The sequence below is a fragment of the Cydia amplana genome, chromosome 22, assembly GCF_948474715.1.
Source record: "Cydia amplana chromosome 22, ilCydAmpl1.1, whole genome shotgun sequence".
NCBI classification, from domain to species: Eukaryota; Metazoa; Arthropoda; class Insecta; order Lepidoptera; family Tortricidae; genus Cydia; species Cydia amplana.
Window position 1 is genome coordinate 10,344,418 of NC_086090.1, and position 19,504 is coordinate 10,363,921.

The following is a 19,504-nucleotide window of genomic DNA, read 5'->3' on the forward strand; positions in this document are numbered from 1 at the left end:
GGTTTATTTAGTATGCGCAATGCGCATCTCAACAACAATCAAATGAATTAGATTATTTACATTTAAGTACGTCACGTTTGACATTAACAGACAAGGAAAGCAAGATAAAATGTATTGTTTCTCTTTCTTCTTTCAATGGAACGCTTTTACAGTTCATGTTCCTCTAAAAAGGCCAATGGTTAACACTAAACTCAAAATGCTCTCATCTGCATCTTAAAAAAAAACAGCTTGGGTTACTGACCTGTCCCAGTAAAGTGAGGTAGTGTGCGTGAAGTGTGCTTGTGTGTGAAATGGGGTAATTTGACAGAATCTGAAAATTTTCCCTGGGCATACCTCGCCTTAAGTAATTACATTACGTAACTGCCTAAATAATACAATTTGGGCGGAATTGTAGCCGTATAATTGTAACGTTGGCGGTTGTAATGGAACATTTCGTAGGTTATAGTTATTATTATGATTTAATTGTAACATTGTCTTAAATGGATTAATTACAGGTGTAAAAGGAGTTAAGGTTTTCAATTTTCTGTGTACATCATAAAATAAAAGGACTTAAAATCCTTTAGGGCTCATTTAGACGGTGCGAGAACTTGCATGCGAGTTTCATTACATTGCGTTATTTGATCGGACGGCTGAATTGTTGTAACCTCAATTGTCCGCAATGTAACTAAAATCGTATACGAGTTCGCGCGCCGTCTATGAGCCCTTCTCGTAAGCATGAAAAAAAACTTTATCCTTCTATTAGGCATGAAAACCTTCCACCTACTTCTTAAAATTAGTATGATTGAAGTCTTAGGTAAATGTATTCAGAAATGTTTTTTTTTTTACAGGTACTGAATAACATCTAACCAGAGATGTGAAAAATACTTTATAAAAAGTATTTAAATACAAAATACAAATACTTCCTTGATATACTATTTCAAATGCAAAATACAAAATAGTTTTTGAATTTGTATTTCAAATACAAAATACAAAATAGGTATTTTCAAAATACTTTTTAAAAATACAAATACTTTGCGATAAAAGGTACTCTGAATAGTGAATACCTAGTCTGAATTAAAAAGTATTACTCAGAATATCCGAATTGAAAAGACTCTCTTCATTCTTTGAAAACAGTGTGTCAATCAGTCCTCTATCTAAAGTGCAAATTTCTAGTTGTTTGCTCATATTAACCGGAAGGATGGATGGATGATGGTTTATAACGGACAATTTTTAAAAGCATTAATTTAGATTTGTAATGTTTTACAGCTAGTATAATGCCTCTCGTTAGTGTGATGAAAACGTCTCGTTTGTGCAGAAAAGTTTCATCAGGGCAGAAAAGTTTGTTCTCCTCTCGTACCTTGAAACCCTCGCAACACTCAAGATTCCACTTTATTAACCACTCGCTACGCTTGTGGTCATGTGCGACGTTACTAAACAGATTCAACAGTATGAGAGAGTTGCCAGGATTGTAACATCAGAAGAGATTGTAACTCCTACCTACATTACCTACTATAAAGTATTTTGTATTTTGAAAATAGAAAATAGGTCCCAAAAACTATTTCAAATAAAATACAAAATAGTTTTCTTCAAAAGGTATTTAAATACAAAATACAAAATAGGTATTTTGCATTTAGTATTTGCATTTTAAATACAAGTATTTCAAATAAGTCACATCTCTGCATCTAACCTACTGGCATGGTACCTATGAAATTTTCTGCATGTAAGTTACATTTTGTTTATCTATGTTTTAGCTGTTAAAAAAACTCTACTTAAATTAACAATTTAGCTTCTTTGTTCTACAATAGGGTAGTTGACTGCTTAGTCAAATCAGTATCTTTTTTCGAACTGTCAAAACGATTTACCACTATGGAATCTCTATGAAATACAGGACAATGACGTCACGGTCAAATTACCTACTCTTTATTTTTTTTTCGGATTTATTAAGTAGAAATGGTGTCTAAAAATAATTGCGGTCTAGGTTTTTCTAATATTTTTTTAGTGCTTTATTTCGTCCATGGTGTGAAACAATTTATTTTAAATACAGGAAACATCCCTATTGAAACAGAAATGTATTTATTCTACAAATAAGATAAAATAATGCTTAATATTTTGTAAAGCTCTTGGTATTCTATGAAAACAGTTTTTAACGAGCCATATACGCGAGCGAAGTCGTAGGCGGAAGCTGTCTTAAATATTTTATAGGTTTATTCGAAATACAGGAAAGCGATCTCGTTATATTATTGAGCCATCTAAACGTGGGCGATCTTGCTCGATCACTATACGTTCGACCACAGAATAAATAATAGTACTAGGTATAGAAGACTCACTCTCTAACAAAACGCGTCTGTTACGATCAGCACGGATATGGCCGCTAGGTGGCGATAGCGCCACGCGCGGCTTATGGCTAGCCACCAAAATTGGTGCGGAACGGATGCACTTTTAGCTACTTGTAGCAAAGCGACGAAATCGCGGAGTGAACCACGCCTGGCCTTATGGCTCCTCTACACGATGGGCCAACGCCGGCCACTCCAAGGGACGCATTTATGCGTTAGAGGGAGCAAGTGATATTGCTATCTCATTCTACCGCATGGCTGCGTCCCTTGGAGTGGCCGGCGCTGGCCCATCGTGTAGAGGAGCCATTAGTTAGGTTTCACCTTAATTAGTTACTAGATTACAAGGTATTCTTGGCAGCTTTCTAATGTAAACAAACGATATTTAAACAGAAATGTACCTACGTCAACATTTCCCAATTTAATTTACAAGTTTATGTTGACTTAGCGGCTTGGTAATTAATTTTAAAGTTCACAGCTCTCGCGGATTATCGTAGACTTCAAACATTTAACTATATTGTGTTTAGTAAACATGTTTTCTATGTTGAAACTATTAATTTGAAACGAAGTTATGTTAATTGCGAATTGAGCAAAATTATAAAAGGTGAATCCTTTCTCTAGTTGCGTCGCTTTATCATAATCATTGGGGTAGGCGAGGAGGAATCCCTGAATACCGAGTCACAGGCTTGGACCTAATAGTTCGGGAGGCAGAGGCTCAACCTCACTGCCTAATCGTGTTACAAATGTGTTACAATTTCTCAAAGATTCCCACGTTACAGGCTGAGCCTAGTGTGGGGATTAGGGCTTCCAAATACCGGACTTCTCACAATACCGGTATTAATACCGAAACTGTCTTCATCAATACCGGGATCCCGGGATCCCGGTATTGGATATGAATAGCTTAAAATATATAGTTTTATTAAAAAGGGGAATTAGAAAGGCTCACTGGAATACCAGATATGTCCTAAAAGCTATTAAAACAATAAACAATCAATGCCGCCATCTGCAATAATTTTATTTCGCACTCCAGGTTGGCAATAATTTTATCCAATTTGTTGACTTCACCTTACCAGTCACATTTGTAGTCCAACTTAACCAACCAGACAACATTTTTTCAAATTTCTGTCAAAATTGGTTTGCCATTATTTATTACAGTTATCCTTGCTCTTTCGTTTTATTTTTTGATAAAATTATGTTAATGTTAATGTCACTATCATCATATTCATCACTCACATAACTTCAGGATTCATCCACCACCAACCACCAAATATTTATCTGACGCATAGGCAACGATCTTGTTTCAATAATAAAATGAGGGTTAGAAACCAGTTAGAGTTAGACCAAGTAAAGTCTGCAACGATTTTAATAGCAAACGCAGTACGCAGTGCAAGTGTTATTTGTACGTCATAATTTCATAGAATTTTGACGTTTAAAATAACACTTGCACTGCGCGTGCTATCAAAATCGTTGCAGACTTTTCTTGGTCTAACTCTAGATGCGTCTGACGTTTAGCAAGCTTTTTGAATTTTTTGATACAGCTGAATATATTCGATTTAAAGAGTTTATACTGCGCATTTCCCTCATTTTTAAAATACCGGGATCCCGGTATTGCCTTTAAAAATACCGGTATTGAAAAATGCGTCTAAAAAGACGGGATCCCGGGATACCGAAATACCGGGATCCCGGTATTGGAAGCCCTAGTGGGGATTACTGTACTGTCCCTTTTGGATATTTTTTTTAATTCGTCCTTGCATTAGTAAAATTCACTCATCAGTTGAATTCAGTCCGTTTACGCCTGTATGTTCTTTGCCCAAATAATCCATTCCTCAGTATTACAGTTTAAGCAAGCCAATACCTTTTTTATCGCTTTCCTTATCCTGTCATTTCAGTTTAAAGAAATAAAACATTAGCAAAAAAATCTATTGGCGAATACCGCCATCTTTTTAACGTTGATTACGAAAACCCAGCGAAAATAGTACGGGAAATGCACGGCATCCAAAGACCGCTTTTGACCGAACGAAATTGAATTAGTCGTTCCCATTCGTTCATTGAATGATTGAATGGTCTGAATGCATGAACGAGTTACGAACGATTGGAATCACATTAAGGTATTGCTAAAGGATTTATTTTTCGACTCTCAGTTACAATTTATTTGAATATGAAATCCACTAACAATTTCTTTTATTAGGTACTTATTTTAAATTTGTTAGGTAGGTACTATTATTAAGTACATATAGTATAGTCGCCATCAGATATATCGGAGCGGCCAAGGTGCTCACAAATATCTGAACACGCCTCTATTGTCAAAGGCGTGAGTCTCTGCTAGGCCCCCAGAATAGAATTAAAAAGAGAATAACCATCTTACGCTCGAAATACTATCGCGGCGCACTTGTGCTAAGCGTAATGAGGTCTACGTCAACTACTGTTATACATTTCAAAGAAAATCTATTGTTTGAAGTGAAAACTTCTTTAGCGGCGCTGGGCACTTTTTGAGGTGGGGAAAAATGATAAAATCGAGACAGCGTAAGGCGATCACGTGACCGTAAGGGGCGTAAGGTTTAGATGGCCACTCATAATTTAGATGGCATTTAAATCAATAAAAAGAAACTCAATGTTATTTGACATTTATGTTGCGGACTCCTTCTCAAGACTCTTTACCTATGTTCAAATAATTTGACGTTGTCATGGCAGTATGTAAATAAACATGACAATGAAAAAGTGTGATCTTATTTGAAAATGATAATATGTAATATATAATTAATAAATAGAATACCTCCGCTAAACGTATGTATCGTGTTACCGGGCGTCGGTAACATAGTGAGGTGAGTTTTCACTTCTATCGGCACTCCCGGAGTGCAACCGTTGTTGCTTTTTTTAACCTATCGTATACAACTTGTTTTAGTCTATGTCATAGACTCTATGACATTTCCCGCGCAACACCAAACTTCCAAGAATCAATTAACCACAGATAAAATACGTCTCGAGCAACGCTGCCAACCTGATAAACTAATAACACGGTGTCAAACGCGCTAATGAAGTTTTCAAAGTTGGTAGTACGCGGTGCACGTATTTAATGTGTGCCAGTGTGTCGCGGTAGTTAATTAAACCTAATAAAACCTATATACAAAAAGAAAGGAGACCGAACTAACCCCAGTAACTATCGACCCATTTCACTACTCCCAACATCATCAAAGATATTCGAAAGAGCCATCTGCAAGCGCCTTTATTCTTTTTGTGAAAAATATCTGATTTTCGATGACAACCAAAATGGATTCCGGAAAAACCGTTCGACCACCTTAGCCGTCTATACATATATGCAGAAAGTACTAGATATACTTAATAGTAAACATTATGCCATTGGAATTCTATTAGACATGTCCAAAGCCTATGACAAAGTTCAATATCAAATACTTCTACAAAAATTATACGGGATCGGCGTGAGAGGAATAACCCATAAATGGTTTACCTCTTATCTAGAAAATCGAATACAATACGTGGAACTACAAAGTATCGATTACAAAACCGGTAGTATAAATTACGTCAAATCTGATGTGCAACACGTACAGAATTCCATCCCTCAAGGAAGTGTCGTCGGATGTTTGCTATTTTTAATTTATATAAACGACCTCCCAAAAATAATAAATCAAAATTGCGTACTATTCGCTGACGATATTTCCGTGCTCACATCATGCCTAAATGACCAAAATCTTAACGAAAATCTAAAAAACATATTGACAAATATAACTCACTGGATGAACGATCATAACTTAGAAATAAATTTTTCAAAGACTAAGTTAATGCAATTTAGGCCCTACCAAAAAACCCCGTTACAAATAGACTTCTCATACAATAACATAAAACTAGAATGCGTTGATAGCTTTACACTTCTTGGCTTGGATATCGACTCCAATATAAATTGGAAAGCGCACGTAAAAAAGATTGCAAATAAAATGTCTAAATTCACCTATGCATTAAGAGAACTAAAAAAAACCACTGACCTAAAATCTGCCCTTGCAGCTTACTACGCGTACGCCTATTCATGGTTAAAATATTCTATCATCCTATGGGGGAATAGCACAGATGCAAACGAGTTGTTTATTCTCCAAAAAACATGCGTAAGAATATTAGCAAATATCTATTGCCCTGACAGTTGCCAACCCTACTTCATAAAATTTAAACTCTTAACCTTAACTTCAATTTATATCTTTGAAATTTGCAAATTTGTACGTAAATACCCCGCTCTATTTAAAAAAATTGCTGACCAACCTAGACGATACGAATCGAGATATAAAAATAACCTTATACAGACAACAAACTCAAATCTGAAACTACATAGCACAAGCCCACAAAATATGGCCATAAAAATTTATAACAATTTACCTAACGAAATAAAAGACATCGAATTGGAAAAAATATTTAAGAAAACTTTAAAACAATACTTAATCAAAAAATGTCATTACAGCTTACAGGAGTATTTTAATGAAAATGAGTAAACAGCAAATAAATATTAGGTACGCTGGTCTAACTTCTAGATACCTACTTGCGAGTAAATATAGCTGATCCATTTTACATAATCGTACTTGTGTGTACCACGGTCTCGGTGCGAAAGAAAAATTTACATACCTTATTTGTATAATTCTAGAATATTTACTATTCAACCACCCTGCAATTGATGAAATTATGCTCGAAACGACTAGTATTGTTTACATATCTACCTGATTGCTGCGCCCAACAGGGTTTCATGTGTCATTTGTGTACCTACCTATACTCTTAAGTACTTGGAAAACCTGTAATGTACATGTGAATTGCAATAAATAAATACAATACAATACAATACAATTAGTATTTATACTATGTATTTATGCTTATGCATTCATTCGGTTTTAATTAATCGTGTCGTCGGACTATATAAGGAAGGTGTCTTGTTGTTTTATCCTAATGGTTCTTTAAAAAGAAATTACAGTGATTTGATTATAATAATGATATTAATGATGCAAGCAGGAAACATACTTATAAAACTTATCTCATATGTACCTTTTAACGAGCAATTCTTGTATATTTATTTATACATATATATGTTTATTTATATACAGGGTGCCCGGTAATTAATGGATAACCTTCTAACCACAGACAGGGCACCTTAGGCTGGTCCAGAAAATGCACTTATAGGTCTAGTAAAAGTTTCGTGGTTTTCGAGATAATCGAACTTTTCTGTCTTTTTTAATAGCTAGCACCATACTTCAAATTTAGAAAAGTGCGATTATCTCGAAAACCACGAAAGTTTTACTTACCGGGCACCCTGTATATATTTCGGGGATCTCGGAAACGGCTCTAACGATTTCGATGAAAATTGCTATATATGGGTTTTTGGGGGCAAAAAGTCGATCTAGCTAGGTCTTATCTCTGGGAAAATGCGCGATTTTAAGTTTTTACATGTTTTCCGAGCAAAGCTCGGTCGCCCAGATATTAAAACTTATTCTAAACAGTGACGCAAAGGTCTACATCTTTCACCCTTCATATTTAACTGTCGAAATTGGTTTGCCAAACTTTACTTGTCATTTGAAACTTGGTATTTTATACAAGATGTTTTATTTATAGTAGTTTAAATTTATTTCGAAATGAGCTAAATAAATCTTAGAAAGAACCCATTCCAGTTGACGTTAAACATGGTGTGAGACTTTTATAGCGCCAACTCTTTTATGGTGTCGTTGTTGATGTCACCTCGATTCATACTATTTTGGGCATCTAACAATAGGGTATAATAGGGATGATGACACATGTTGAATTTTATAACAAAATCTAGTAAAATAGATAGCAAACGAGCAATTTATCACAATAATGTGGATATTCAAATAAAATATTGAAAAATTACAAAAATACAGGACCTGAAAGTTTCAAAATTTAAGTTTTTTTTTTAACTTCCATACAGGACCTGAAAGTTTCAAAATTTAAGTTTTTTTTTTTAACTTCCAAAAACGATTAAAGTAAGGGTACCATTCGATTCCTTACATTTCATCCAAAAAAATATTGTATGGCAACTATATACATAAACGCAATATTTCACCGACAAAAACGCAATTTTCTTGTTTTGTCCATACTACAAGATGGGCTCCCAGAGACCTTGACGTCACGTTCCCTTGCCGTTTTGTATAGGGCGTTTCGCGAGTGAAGTGCGACTGTCGGCCTTTGACTACAATTTCTGACTTTTGTGTTACTTTAATGCAATGGGTCCCATATAGACATTTGATCCTAAAAACAAACCCGATCGATTGATACCATAAAATTAGTCATGTAGCCTATTGTAATGTAGGTGCTGGCAACGAGGTCGGAGCCGAATAAATAAATAAATAAATATTATAGGACATTCTTACACAGATTGACTAATCCCACAGTAAGCTCAAGAAGGCTTGTGTTGTGGGTACTCGGACAACGATATATATAATATACAAATACATAAATACATAGAAAACACCCAAGACTCGGGAACAAATATCTGTGCTCATCATACAAATAAATGCCCTTACTGGAATTCGAACCCAGGACCGCGGCTTCACAGGCAGGGTCACTACCCACTAGGCCAGACCAGTCGTCAAATAAGCTGAGCTGTGAATTTCTGTTTGAATAATTTATTTAGAATGCACAAATATATAGTAAACACCCCTACAATGGACGGGGTACCAATAAAGAGACGTAGACCACAAATCCCGTAAATTTGGGAATGCAATCGCAGTTTGGCGAGGAATATAGTTGTAACACAATTGTTATGTACCTAGTTTATGATAAATAAACAAATAAAAATGTTTTATAATAACCTTTAATTAAATAAAACCCAAAAAATTAAAGGGTATTTCAGACCCTTTGTCCTATCCGTGCTTGGCCTTATTCCTTCACAAACTCCCCAAGAATGCCTCAATCAAAATAACTTTTACTTTCGGAAGTTAAAATGTTATCATAAATTGTCGTTGATCTATTTTATGGGCGGACTTTTTACTCGTAATGGTTCGTAACTTTAATAAAGCAATTGCGTTGCAAAGCTCTAAAACTTAACATTATTACCATAGACTAATTCAATGATTAATTTATGCAAAGAATCTTTAGAAAACGTTTAGTTACATATAAGTTGTCGATTTAAATTAAAAATTTGAGGTGGTTTTTTCATCAGTCTCCCTAAATAACATTTAAATGTAAATAAAACAAAAACGATAATCGAAAGCGATCGACTGATAATCATGCGATTTGCAATTGTCTTCTGACTTGGACAATCAGTAGCACAAAATGTTGATAATTTCTGTTTGAAAATAAATAATAAACATTGAAATTATTTAACCTTTAAAGTTGTCCTATTATGGCGATGGAATGTTGAATCGAATATCATTACCAAAAGCAATTTACCTATTTTGAGTGCGGCATTTATGTTGAGTTGACATTTATATTACAATAGCGGTAAATAAAGTTACAAAATAAACTCATTTTATACCTATGAAACCAATTAATTTACTGTCGCATAATAAAATAACCTTGTAATTGGACCACTTCTACCAACAGACAGACTAGTCCACTTTTAATTTAATACACAATTTGAACAACATCCCCGACATTTAATTGTGAGACTTAATACTTCCGTTCAGAGAGAATTCAATATGGCAGCGAAATGGCGGGAAATAGAAGAAAAATAAAAAGAGGAGACCGTTTAATTACTCGATGGAGACGTGTTAGGAACTTAGGGTTTTCCTTAAATGTTGCTAGTTTTTGAAGTGAAAACTTCTTTAGCGGCGCTGTGCACTTTTTGAGGTGGGGAAAAAATGTTAAACTCGAGACAGCGTAAGAAGATCACGTGACCGTAAGACGGACACGTGACCTGATCGAAAAACTGTTTATTTTATTTATTTTATTTTATTTATTGTCACTTAGCAACTATCCTTACAGGTTAACCCTAATACAATAGTGCCTTACTATGTAGGTAATTTATATTAACTTATATTAATTATAATAACAACATATAACATTTGAACAGATTCTTACAAATTCGGACATATTACATGAAAACAAGTCAGTTTGATCAGCCACCAGATTTAGTGTACGGATGGTGCGACTGAGAGGCGCCTTACGAAGCAGGTTTGTTCTGCCGATAGGCTCCACCAGCAGACGCGGTCGCCGCCTCCGCTCCACGTACCCCTCGGGCACACATAAATACATTTGTTGTAGGATCCCCGGGTTGTAAATGCTACCGCGAAGGATCTGCACTAAGTAGCATGCGAGTGCTAGATCCCTACGTGTTTCTAGTTTATTATAACCCACCATGCCTATTACGAACAGTGTGTCACATGTAATGTCATTGAGTTTTTCTTTATTGATTTAAATACCATCTAGTGAGTTTCGCTCTTAACTGGTATTATAATATAACTAATATAACTAGAGTACTAACAGTGATGTGCTTAGGGGTTTCAAGTAATTAACGCTAACGCTACGAGGGGTGTTCAAAATATTCTCGGTATGAGAATGAAAACAAACAAGTACGAAAAGTTTGATATTTTTATTTTTCAATATACTCCCCCCCCTATGTTCATACACTTAAAAGATCGATCAATTATTTTTTTTAATCCCTCGTAAAAATATTTTTTATCTTTCGTGTAAAAATGCTCCTCCACTGCCGCCTTCAATGCTTCATCGTCAGAAAATTTATTTCCACGCAGATCCTTTTTAAGATTGGGGAGCAAAAAGAAGTCGCTGGGGGCTAAGTCCGGACTATACGGTGGGTGAGTAACAGTTTTAAACCCACATTCAACAATAGCTGCCTTGGCAATATGAGCAGTATGGACGGGGGCGTTGTCATGCAGAAGCAGAATACCTTTGGTTAACTTTCCTCGCCTCTTTTCTTTAATTACATCCTTTAATTGACGTAGAATGTTAGCGTAGTACTGTCCTGTGATATTTACACCTTTTTCTTTATAATCGATTAGTAATACTCCTTCACAATCCCAAAATATCGTGGCCATGACCTTGCCAGCTGAAGGGATGACCTTGAACTTCTTGGGATGAGCTGAACCCTTAATGTGCCACTGCATGGACTCTTGTTTACTCTCTGGGTCATAATGATGAACCCAGGTTTCATCTCCAGTAACTATTCTTTGCAGCACCTCATCAGGATTTTCACCGCACAGGTCAATAAAATCGGAACAACAAGCTACACGCATGTCTTTTTGAAGGCGAGTCAGCATTCGCGGAACCCATCTTGCACTTACTTTTGACATATTAAGATGGTCATGTATAATATCATGTACGGTACCAATAGAGAGATTGGTTACTTGTGCTATAGATTTTACCTTCACTCGACCATCTTCCAATATAAGTTTTTCCACTTTATCAATATTTTCTTGTGAAGTAGCTACTACAGGCCGGCCAGGTTTAGACCTAGGGCCATCTTCAATACTCTCCCTTCCGCGTTTAAACTCGCTTGACCACTTTTGAATGGTAGATAAAGAAGGAGCAGACTCACGGTAAACACAATCCATTTCCTCTTTTATGGTTTTTTGATTTTTACCCTGTTTTGTCAAGAATTTTATCACGCATCGATGTTCTAATTTAGTTAACATTGTCAATTCGCACATGATGTTCATGTTTGTTCAGCAATTGCAGAAAAACAAAAGACTATCTCGGTTCGAATTATACTTTTTTTTAATGTCAATGAATAAACCTTAGCGGCCAGTAACGAAAGAAATTTTAGAAGAGGTCGTAAGATATCAATACCGAGAATATTTTGAACGCCCCTCGTAGATGGCGTTAACCTCAATTATACATAGTGCATTTTGGACTAGTCATTGAGTTTTTACTTCTGCCAGCACACCCTGAGTGCAACCCGTTGTTTTTTAAGCATCCTAATGATATGCTTTCTAGATAAGCATAATTTTATATTCGCATAGAATATTACGATGTGCTTATTGATGTTAAAGATGTATTATATTACTCGAAGAATCATATTTTTAGCTGAGTGTATTTATAATTCGTTGACGTAACGCGATACTTGTTAGAAGAGTTTTGCATTTGTGTAACGAAAATAATAATTGACGTCTTGTTAAAAGTAAAGTTAAAGGAAAAAAACTTTAATAATGACACATGTAATGATGCCCTTCGGAACTCCCGAAAGAGACAAAAAAGGATAAAATAATGCAATAAACATAAAAAAGTAATAACAAGTTAAAATAAATGTGTAAGTATGTACGGTCAAAGAATTTGATTGACTTTTATATTGATTGTCTCTGTGACAAAGTACGAAATGGTACTGAAATTAATTACACGATACATAAAATCGTATTCATAACAATCATAACGATCATCACAAATCATCATCACAATCTCGCATAAAAATAGTGTCACCGAACCCTTGCCCTATCACTATAACTACATAGTATAAAACAAAGTCGCTTCCCGCTGTCTGTCTGTCCCTATGTATGCTTAAATCTTTAAAACTACGCAACGGATTTTGATGCGGTTTGTTTTAATAGATAGAGTGATTCAAGAGGAAGGTTTATGTATAATTTGTTAACCCGTGCGATGCCGGGGCGGGTCGCTAGTCACATATATACAAAAAAACAACGGGTTGCACTCCGGGAGTGCCGACCGAAGTGAAAACTCAATGACATCTTACGTGTTACGGTCACGTGATCGTCTCACGCTGTCTCGAGTTGAACGTTTTTTCCCCACCTCTAAAAGTGCACAGCGCCGCTAAAGAAGTTTTCACTTCAAAAATCTTCCTACTCTATGGAACCCGATCACACTTTACTACCTGGCGGCGAGGTCCTTACCGGATTAATAATCGTGGGAGACGCCCGATAGCTGGATTACACTCAACACTTAGCCTTAAGCCTACTTAAGCCTATTACCAATAAGCTTGCGTTCTTTTCTGCAATTAGTGGGCAGGGGGTTTAATTTACGGCATTTTTTACACATCAGTCTGACTGAGAGATAAAGGAGGGAAATTATAAAAACCGGACAAGTGCGAGTCGGACTCGCCCACCGAGGGTTCCGTAATTTTTAGTATTTGTTTTTATAGCGCCAAAGTGAAAATTTCAACTGTCTAGATGTCTATATATCACGGTTCATGAGATACAGCCTGGTGACAGACAGACAGATGGACAGAGGAGTCTTAGTAATAGGGTCCCGTTTTTACCCTTTGGGTAAGGAACCCTAAAAAGTAGGCGTGGTATCTTAACTTCAACATTTATTCAGCAAATAGGCCACAAGGGCACTTTTACACGTCAACATTGAATTTACATACAAGCAAAAAAATAATAATAATACATCAACAATTATTAAATACAACTACAACTACCAAATCAAACTAACGTAATACAATTACTTAGAGATGTATAAGGTCTCTTAATGTCGAATTACATAAAAAAACTATAATAATAATATTAAAATAAAAACAAAACAGATACACGGAAAAAAAATCTAAACTTATTTAGAGGTGTAAATGTCTCGTAAGTGTCAGAACTAACATGTTAATCAAATTATCCTTAGAGATGTATAATAGGGTCTCCAAGAGTCAGAATCCTGTATGATTAACACATTACGAGAAAAAAAAACATATGAGAACCGAATGAGGCGTCTCACTGTAATTAAATTAAAAAATAAAGTTACTAAATATATTCGTGTTAGCTTAAACAGACCCGTCTCCACAAACAGCACCCGTTCACGAGTACGACGCGTATCTCAGCCATCTTCAGCTTATTTGATTACCTTCGCCGTCATGGCGATATTTTTTCTAAAATACAATATGGCGGTTTTTTCCCCATTCCGTTACTATTTTTCATAGACTTTTTATCACGGTGACAGAATGGAGGGAACGAAAAATGGTTTTTAGAGTGCCACATCCACAATGGAACAAAAATATATAGGTACATACATACATACTATTGATAAACACATTACCCTCATCTGCGTCGCGCTGTCCAGTAAAAAGTTATGTGTACAGCTTTAATAAGAGTCAAACGAACCTAATTAATAGCCGCCGCCATACAATCATGCCAGACATAGATATATGTATTAGACGTGTGCGCCGATTAAAAAACGATCGGCGGCGGCGTTTGCCAAAAAATCGGCGGCGGCGGCGTGTTTTCGGCGTGAAATCGGCGTGACCTTGACTTTCAGGTGTCTAAGTAAAAATCATTAATTTGTCGTTTTTTCTTGAAAATTTAATTATTCCAAATTGGTGGTAAGTGAACTACGTAATCTACGTATAGTTTTGAATAGGTTGTGAGTAAAATAGGGTCGCATTTGTAAATGAATATAGGATATTATAATAAATTGATTTTCCTAGCAACTGGCTTGCATTAAGGGGTTACTCCATTTCGTGCGTTCGTGGTCATAAGCCGTATGGACTGCACGATGCAGACTGCCGCCAGCCATCGACTATCTCACACATGCTCCACTCCGAGCACGTTTTCCATTCATTGGGCCTTAATTCATATGTTTCTTCAGATTATGCGTTGGAAACCGCATAATATGTCCGAAGAAAGATGTTGTGGAGAGCCGAGTGGGCATATTGAGCTCAATATGCCCACTCGGCTCTCCATGCTGCTTATAAGCAGCAGTCTTCGCCAACACCGCATCTCAAAAGGGCCAAGCTTTGGACGTCACACTTTTTGAGGCTCCACGTTTCTTCGGCACCTTACTAGAATATTAAAAAGACGAGAAATCGTACTAAGTGCACTTTAGTTGCACGTCGAAGCCATAGCACTCATAATCTGCGGCATATCTCAACGGTGCAAACCGCCGGCACCCGCGTAACCGTTTAACAAACTACTTAGCTTGCTTTATCATAATCGCCGAGTGCGTCGGTAACTCTGAGTATGTTTGCCGTCTACTACCATTACTTTGGTCTTGGAATGGTTGATCTTAAGACCTCTCTAGAACTTTCAACTTCCATTTTCTTCAGAAGAGCCGCCATTTCAATGTATTTCTTGATGTCCTCCTGTCAGCCAGTCAACAATAGTACAAGCAAGGATGATGATCGCAACATTAGCTGGTTAGTTTTCCTTTTCTGTCGCACCTTGAGGTCCCATGGTACATAGCCCTGTGTTTTATAGTTAATTTCAATGTATGCATTTTCATGAATCATGACGTACCATTCTATATAACTTCTTATGTTAGGTGAGGGCATAAAAAATCTAATAATCTAATAGTTGAATGAGAATACCAAATTAACAGGAAAAATCCTACTTCATATATTATTTCCTCATCTTTCTTGACGCTGAACACTGAGGATAACTCAGTTACTTTAATCTGTGTGTCATAACATAAAGTTTGTGCCACTGGCTTAAATCCGTTTAATTTAAAAATAAATGGTAACAATTATACAACAGTAACATATATAATACAAATAAATTCAAATTTTAATCCAAATACCAAGTTATGATGGTAATAGCTGATTAACAACACTCAAGGTCACGCCGATTTCACGCCGATCATTTATCGGCGGCGGCGGCGTGGCAAAAAAACCCGGCGGCGGCGGCGCGCCGGCGCGGCGCACACGTCTAATATGTATCTTACTTGATAATTCATGCCAACTTTCATGGAATTTAAGCATGTTTTTGAAGTGAAAACTTCTTTAGCGGCGCTGTGCACTTTTTGAGGTGGGGAAAAATGTTGAACTCGAGACAGCGTAAGACGATCACGTGGCCGTAAGACGGTCACGTGATCGTGTAATGACGTGACGTAGATACATGTAATGTCATTGAGTTTTTCTTTATTGATTTAAATGCCATCTCGTGAGTTTCGCTCTAACTGGTATTAATATAACTCCAGTACCTACTAACAGTGATGTGCTTAGGGGTTTCAAGTAGGTAATTAACGCTAACGCTAGATGGCGTTAACCTCAATTATACATAGTGCATTTTGCACTAGTCATTGAGTTTTCACTTCTGCCGGCACTCCCTGAGTGCAACCCGTTGTTTTTTTTAAAGATGAGAGCGTAACTACGATTGTATGGGAGCGGCTCTTTGGCGGCAGGTTCGTGGTGAGTCTTGAATAAAATGCTCTAGCATGAGTTGCGCGACTCCATTCATCAAGCGCGACTTCAAGTATGGACTCGCGCGCGAGAATTAACGCAACTTATGCTAGACCGCCAGCTGTGTACTTACACAAAAGTTTTTTCTAACTTGTAAGTAGGTAACACGTATGTGATTTGTGGGTGACTGTACTTAGCCTCATGTGTTCTATACTCCCACGTGCAATAACTCACACGTCAAATAATCCAGATCACTCGCTCACTAGATGGAGCATGTCAGATATGTCGCGGGGTGACGACATTCACATTGGCGCTCTCAACTAACACAAATAATTTTTGGGAACATTTTACAGTAGGTACAAGTCTTTGAAAAAAATAAAAACTACGATCATTTAACTAAAAAAAAGGTAATACTATCTTCAAAAATAGTATTGTTTTTTTATAATTAATGGGCTTACTCATGGCCACAGACTAGCCGAGGCGAAGACGTGGCCTACGATGGAGCGAGCCTGCCCAGAAGGTGCCTGTTCACCCTTGATTTGAAGGTTTGAATTTACTCCTTTAGCTTTGATATATACGCAAACACTTGTTAAAATTACATATTAATCCCGGAATTCATCCACTAAAGGGGTTGCAATTAAGTGCGAGAGTATAGCAGTTTATAACTACTACGCTTTCAAAGTAGCATGCTACGAAAAAAAAATTATTTTTATTTTTTTTATTTAATAAATCTTACAGCTATCTTTTCATCACACTTGCTCAAAAAAGATCTGATCATGCAGGTGTACTGAAGGACAAAGGCCTATATTGTTCCCGCGGGTGTTATAGATTCTGAAAAAAAAAAAAAGCTATAACACACGAGTGAATTATGGGGTTTTTTTAATTATGTCACTAATTCATACGAACCAAGTAGTTTTAAATGAGTTTTACATTGAAAATACTGACGTTTATATTTATATTTTTTTATGCGTATGTTTAAAACTATTTAATTTGATTCATTTAATAGCCGTTTAAATTATTTTTTACACAATTTTCGTATTACTCGTCTCGTACTCGTCAATATATAAAATACGTCGTATGTAATGAGACCTGTCATTATCTTTCTTGTTTTTATTAATATTGTCTAATTTAAAAATCTTTCTAATTTAATTTATGAACAATTCTTATTTGTGTGTAAGTACATGCAATTTTATAATGTACTTCAGTGTGACATAAACCTTGATTTTTTATAAAGCGTAGTAGTCTGGGGGTGGTAATCTATGATCAAACGACAAAATGGCCGTATGTGATAAATCACCTTTATCCACATTACACTTTATTTACACGTACTTGTGTTTTTCTTTTCATTTCCACTTAGACGTGGTAATGGAGTAATATGTAACTGATGGATTAAATACGAAGACATATGGTTACGTGTTACATCAATCGTGTGTTGCCTCAATAAATATTATTTTCACCACACCAACTGGTAAAGGCTCTCTTGGTTGTTTAAAAACAGATAGCAAACTTGCATTTTATTCACATGTGGCGCAAAGTAATCAAATTCAAATTTTGAGTTGTTTTCTTATGTTTGCTGGTAGAATTGACTTTTAAATGATGATTTTGAATGATACATATTTAATGACATTCATTTGGATTTGATTTGGTTTGATTTTGTTTGATATCTTACAGTTACTCGTAATATTTTCTTCAGGTTGGTGAGGTGAAAAATTTCACTCGGGGGCAAGTTTTGTTTATGGACAAACAAATAGCTATTATGGACCTGGATGGATGGATATTGGAATGTCTAAAAATAGGCAAGCCTGTGGGAATCGGGTATAAAACACCTTTGATTACACGGTCTATTTCTGTACAAGTGCACGATCAGAACGATTTGTCGATGGTCGTGAAATTCGATTTGTTTCGATTAAAATAATCTGAGAATATTGAGAGTAGGTAGTACCTACAGTCAAGTGTAAAAATATGGGTGCATACAACTTACTCAAAAATATGCCCCAAGAGCGGTAAGAGCGTGCGACTTGCAATCCGGAGGTCGCGGGTTCAAACCCGCGGCGCGTACCAATGAGTTTTTCGGAACTTATGTACAAAATATCATTTGATATTTACCAGTCGCTTTTCGGTGAAGGAAAACATCGTGAGGAAACCTAACGACTAATCCCAATAAGGGCCTAGTTTACTCTCTGGGTTGGAAGGTCGCCAATTCCTGGGATTGGTTGCCAAGCGGACCCTAGGTTCCCATGAGCCGTGGCGAAATGCCGGCACAACGCAGGAGGATGATGAGTTCTTGATTCGCTGACATATCCTCTACCCACCCAGATACCTATAAAAAGGTCTCCTCTTCCATTCTAATTTGAACTTTGTGTTGACAAAATAAAATTTCATTTTGCTTGGCAAGGTTTGACGTATGGGCGGCTAGAGGATAAGAGCTGTAGGACATATTTTTGAGTATGATGAGATTTATGAGTCCCATATTTTGGCACTTGACTTATCACCATTGAACGCCGGCGTCGCCGGCATAATGAGCGGGGCAGCAATGTATAAATTAAGCGCGTGCGATAGAGACAGGAAATGGCGGATCAATTTACGAAATTCTTCGTGCTTGGCGTCCTTACTTAAGTTAAAATGCGTAGTCGTTGGCAAACAAGCATACGGCCCGCCTGATGGTAAGCAGTCACCGTAGCCTATGGACGCCTGCAACTCCAGAGGTGTTACATGCGCGTTGCCGACCTTTAGGTATTCTCTCATACATAAGCATATAAGGCATTCCATTAATTCTCAAGTGTCATTCGAACGCAATCGCCAGGTACGCGTACAGTCAGCAGCAGATGTTGCTAAGCGGGCCAGGTGTTCAAAATTACCTTCACAAGCTCTTATTCTCTTAACAATAAAGTCGCGTCAAGATCACATGTCTGTCTGTCTGTCCGTCTGTCTGTCCGTCCGTATGTCACAGCCACTTTTCTCCGAAACTATAAGAACTATACTGTTGAAACTTGGTAAGTAGATGTATTCTGTGAACCGCATTAAGATTTTCACACAAAAATAGAAAAAAAAAACAATAAATTTTTGGGGTTCCCCATACTTCGAACTGAAACTCAAAAATTTTTTTTTCATCAAACCCATACGTGTGGGGTATCTATGGATAGGTCTTCAAAAATGATATTGAGGTTTCTAATATCATTTTTTTCTA

At 36.6% G+C, this 19,504-nt stretch overlaps 1 protein-coding gene across 1 annotated transcript in view; it reads left to right on the forward strand.

Moving 5' to 3' along the window:
* LOC134658326 (calsyntenin-1) overlaps positions 1–19,504 on the forward strand; it is a 295,963-nt gene that overhangs the window by 27,428 nt on the left and 249,031 nt on the right. The gene's annotated exons all lie outside the window — the stretch shown is intronic.